This window comes from Aphis gossypii, chromosome 1, assembly GCF_020184175.1.
Source record: "Aphis gossypii isolate Hap1 chromosome 1, ASM2018417v2, whole genome shotgun sequence".
In the NCBI taxonomy this organism is placed as follows: domain Eukaryota; kingdom Metazoa; phylum Arthropoda; class Insecta; order Hemiptera; family Aphididae; genus Aphis; species Aphis gossypii.
In genome coordinates, this window is record NC_065530.1 from 288,223 (window position 1) to 294,254 (window position 6,032).

Here is a 6,032-nt window from a genome sequence, read left to right on the forward strand (position 1 = left end):
TAGTAATGTAAGCGATTGACTCGTGAACAAATATACTCTGCGTGGATTTATCCCTATACCGACTATACCAACCATTTTTTAAAAACAATATCGTTTATCCACGCCAAATTGCGTCCGTGATTCAAATTGTATTTAAATGTCACCACTGCAGTACCTACGCAGCATATACATTAAGGAAATCCTCTCCCTTTACTCATTCCACGTATACAAAAGTGATAATGGATAAATGAAAAAATTGTGTACATTTTTTATGTTTGACTTGTACTCAAAAACGAAATATATATTAAATACATTGTTTTGGCGTAGATTGAAGGCATGTGTTTTTTATTTTTATTTTTTTTGTTACCTACCGTTGTTTGTATTGATATGAGTTATACAGCCGATACACTTACAACATTATGCAACAAAAACTAAAAATACCAATAATTATAGTTATTATTATTTACTTATGGTCAGGTAGTAGGTACCAGATTTTACGATTCTAGTTTTAATTTTTAAAACAATAACGAGCATAATATTTTATTTCGAAGAGCCTTCTTGATTAATTTTATGAACTTCACTTATAAAGTTATGACATGATGTGTGTACATTATATACCTACTATCTAATTATTATGGTACATGTTGCACGGTGTATGCTACATAATGATAATTAATAACTCTTGAAATTGGTAATTAACACTTAAGAGCAACATATCTTGCGAATGCAAAATATTTTGTTGGTTTTGTATCAAACGCAATAACTACTTTTCATTGTAAAAATTTGTTTAGTTGAATTAAAATATAGGTATATAATGCTATAGCCCTATGTGTGTATAACTCATGAATCAAAATTATCAGATTAACATTCAGCTATAAACTATTCCAAAAACACTTATTAAACTTTCGCATAAAATTAAAACCATTTTAACTATATCAATGTATTATTATCACTACACTTTTGTGACGTTTGAATGTTCAGTATACTTCATTAAATTAAATCATATAAATTTAAAAGAGCTGAAACTAATTGATTTTTAAAATTTATTCAAGCTGCCAAGTCTCGTGTAAGTATACATAATATACACAGAAATTACATCATTATCGTTTTATAATATTTGTCATTTAATCTCTAAGTATAATGAAAACCTTATAGAAGTGTTAACTTAATAAGTCGCATGTCCGTATGGCGTAAACACAATATAATATTATAATATACGATTTTAATAATTTCACTGAAGAAATAATGACCAGAGACAGTTACCATTTGACCGAACACAATAATATAATATATAAAAATACTACACATTAGTACAAAACTGTTACAGTATAGGTATGGCACACATGTGCGCAACAAAAAAAATAACGTAAAATATTTTGACTCCAAAATGATGTAGAATTCTTATGGCATGAATCGTGGTTTTTATTTAGATGAGTTTAACATGCAGAATAAAACGGGAAATTAATTAAATTCTTCAATGGTTATGTCATTTTACAAATTACAATGCGTGGCTTACCATAGAATGTTAAAATAATTGTACATTATAGTCTATAATATAATATTATATATACACGAAATACGGATTAATGTTGATTAAAAGCAATGACATTTTATGTTTAGTGTTGTTGTTTTGAATTATACTGATTTATTGTCAATAAAAGACGACTTATAAAACAGAAGAAAAAAATGACATGTTCATGATGCAGAAATTGTATAAGTAACGAAAACGGCTGGCATGACTGCGAAGGCGTGCAGCGTGGCGTGGTTATTACTTACAAGTTACGACATTGCGTTTTTAATCCGAAGGGATAATATTAATAGAAGCGGTGTGTAAGTGTAACTCAGAATATAATTCATTGTACACGGAGGCAAATTTTTTCACCCGAGTTCTTAAAGTATGACACAATAACAGCAATTTGTAAGAATTCAATTATAGTAAACTATAATAAATAATGTAAAAGTATAATTGTATTTTAATTGTTTTCAATACTCTGAGTCAATATTGTTGTTTAATTACACTGCAAATACTAGGTATTAATTATTATTGTTATTCAATACTCTCATTCTATATTATAAAAAATATTTTTTTTTTTTAAACTAAATATTTCTTGTCTATTTTTTTTATACTTTTATTATTTTTTTTTGTAGATACATTATTAGTATTTAGGTAGTATTGGATATTCGAGATATTTTTGCTGAACTCACAATTTTATTTTAAGTGAACCAAGACCTCACCAAGCAGATTGTTGGTAAACGTAATGTTTTTAACTTTTTGATTGTTTGTGATAATATAAAATAAAACCGAAAAAAAATACTGTATTTAAAGATGCGGTGTAATAAAACTATTATAATTTATGTAATTATGAATTGTAATTAATAGCACCATAACTGCAGCCATAATATAAATTCGACGTTCGACGAACATCTTATCGAACAGATTATAATCTTTTATATTTTAACGACAATGACAATACATACCCATTTAACGATTGTAAAATTATTTTGCTCTCAAAATGGTTTCACCTCAAAATCTTATAAACAATATACTTATACAGTTTTTTAGATTCTGAACGAAGTGATGAATGTATTGATTTTACAATGGTGTGTGTTTTTTTTTTTTTTTTTTTTTTTGTTTTTGTGTCTGTGTACAGCATAACTAGTCGATATAATGCTCCAATTTCAAACAATGGGGGTGGTTTCCGATGTAAAAGTGAATATCCTTGGTGCATTATAGAGGTAAAAAGTTAACATTTTCCAACACTTTTCAAAAAAATCAAGAAAAACAAAAAAAAAATGACGGAAAAACGCAATTTTTACAGAAAACCAGTTTTCGACCAAATCTATTTTTTTTTATGGTTGTAATTCAAAAAATAATCACTGAAAATACTTGAAATATTCACCAAATGTTAATGTCAGTGGTATCCGTATATAGTTAAATTTTCAAAAAATTTTGACTTTTTTTGAGTTATTTATAGACCACTGAAATTTTCGATTTTTTTGAGAAATTTTTTTTAAAGTGTCGATAAAAAATTTTTGGATGACCAAAAAGTTTTGAAAATTTAATACAAGGTTCCTTATGAGTTGTTTTTAATGTAGCTAAAAAAAATAAAAATCGTTAGTCACAATTTTTTTTTATAAGCGTTTTTAGTTCAAATTTTTACGAAATCTGTCGAAAACGCGAAAATTTGCAAGTAATTTTGAAGTTGAAAAATCATAAAATTTTTTTCTTTTAAAACTAAGTTTTGAAAATTTGGTACAAGGTTTTCCATACATTTTTCTTCAAATATCTGTAAAAAAAACTCTACCGGATTCAGACAAAAAATTTTTGAGTGTTTGAAATTTAAATTTTTACAAAAACCGCGTTAAATAACAGTTTAGCCTCAAACGATTTTTGATATTTGTTATTATTCAAAAAGTATAAGTCGTAGATACTTAAAAATTTTACCAGTTATTAAGATTCGCGTTTTCTTTACGTGATTTAAATTTCAAAATATTTTGACTTTTTTTGAGCTATTTATAGACAACTGAAATTTTCAATTTTTCTGAAAAAATATTTTTGAAGTGTCGATAAAATTTTTTTGGCCCTATCAAAATACTTGAAAATTTAATACAAAGTTCCTCATATGTTATTCTTATAGTGATTAAAAAATTATAAGAATACATAGGCACAATTTTTTTTATTAGCATTTGAAGTTCAAATTTTGACGAAAATTCGTCAAAATTATGAATATTTGCGAAATATTTGAAGTTGAAAAATCATAAAATTTTTTGTGTTTATAACTAAGGATTAAAAATACAACACTAAGTTTTCCATAAGTTTACCTTCAAGTATCTATAGAGAAAACTAGAAGCATCATTATAGGAAAAATTTTAAGTGCGTTTGAATTTTAAATTTTAACGAAATAGCGTAACGATAACGATTTATCCTCAAACGATTTTAAATATTTGTTATTATTCAAAAAGTATAAGTCGTAGATACTTGAAAATATTACCAGTTATTAAGATTCGCGTTTTCTTCACGTGATTTAATTTTCAAAATATTTTTTAATATAAGCTGGTTTTTTTAAACCACCTTTTTCACCAACCACTAGAAATTATATCCTAGGCTGACAAATCATCTTCGTTCAGAATCGTTTTTCGTATACAATGATAATTATCATTGGATTCAAATTTAACACTCCTATAATATATAATAATGATCCATACGGCACCTAATGTACAGCAGAGCGGTACTCACTTGCCCACTTTTTTTACTATGGTCAGGCTATATAGGCATATAGCATAATGCGTGAGCAATGGGTGGTGAAGGGTTGTGCACGATACCATAGCTGTATCACTACGCGTGGCCTTAATTTTTTCTTAAAAAGTAACTTTATTTTATAATTTTACAAAATTAATATGGTTTAATCGTGTATATAATTGTTCCTAAACAAAAGTCCTAAAAAGTAAATTATGTTTTGTATACAAACAATTTACAGACCAATAAGTTGCGAGATTACATTAAACACCTTACCTTACAAAAAATAGGTAAATGCAGGAGGCAAGTAATATTTTCCCAAACATTTATCTCTTAACATAATTATTTAGGCGGATACAATTTGGTTGTCTTGTTTTAATAAAAAAAAATTTAAGTAGGTATATAGTTTTAAATTCATTATAAATAATTTTTTTTTGTTTTGTTGGAACCTTGAAGAGTTTTTATAAAAACTATTACGAAGCATCAGCAACAGAAAATCTACATTATTATATTATTTAAAAATAATTACGTAAGTATCATTAATTAATTTGCTAATTATATCATTATGAATGTTTGAAGTTCGTACATTAAAAACTTGTTAAAAATAATGAATAATTTTGAAAATAAACTAAGTCAAAAAATCAAACAAATCAAAAACCAGTATAGAGATGTTAAGTTGATAAAAAAAAAACACTAAATATTTTTACCTAACCTATGCTAGAAACTTAATCAATTTTTTGTGACGAATATCTATCGGTAAAAAATTAACAAAACGTATTTGAATTATAATTTAAATATAATGATACAATTTTATGAATGTTATGAGTTTTGAATCTAAAGTTTAACGGTAAACATAATAGAGAATAAGGAAGATCGTCCTCAAAAATCGTTTTGGTGGTTGAGTAATTATTTTTAGCGTGATGTGGCTAGCGTTTAAAGTTTTTCTTGGTAAAACGTTAAATTAGAAACACTGATGGGACGGTGAAGAAAGGGTTGGTATAAAACGGTCATGGAGGAAGGAGGACAGTTTTTTAATTTATATACATACGACTGACTCGACAGCTGCAACGGCGCGGAGACCGTCGAGAAAGCGCATCGTGTCGATTGGGCTGCCCAACCGCCCATTCGCTCTCTAGCAAGCTCGTTCACGCTGCACGCGGCTGCCGACGAGTTCCATTAATTTACTGCGTTTATTATTAGAAACTGCGGGGCCGGGATGCGTGTTTTTGTTTCGGCAAAACGCCTCGTTATTTATTGTCGCCACTGACGCCGCTTGGAGATGACGCGGCCTGTCCAGAAGAAGAGATGTAATAATATAAGGAGAAGCGAGAAAAATATTTTATACGGGGCGATTGGCTTAAATTATTATAATTTATAACCATGTATTTAAAATAAATAAGTATAGTTTTCGCTTAATGTATGAAAAATATTTTTGAATATTTTGTATTTCGTCATAACTGTGGCATACGCGTTATAAATTTATGATATATGTATACTGTATATAGCCGTATAGGTATATATGATATTATTCATATTTTGACGTATAGTAATATAGTCATAGTATAGCTTACAGGGATGAATTAATCGTTAGGTTATGTTAGGTTAGGTTTTATCGTTAGGTATTATTTTTTATAATATATGAATTATTTATAATAATAATAAAAAAAAACAGTATAATAGTATCTACCAGTCCTACCGTCTGTGAAATTATTAATCCACGATAGTGCTTCTTAAGTATTATTTTGTTTCATACTCGTATTATATTTTGACTCATGCGAAAAACCAAACTTGTGATTTTGATACCAATTATTTAGAA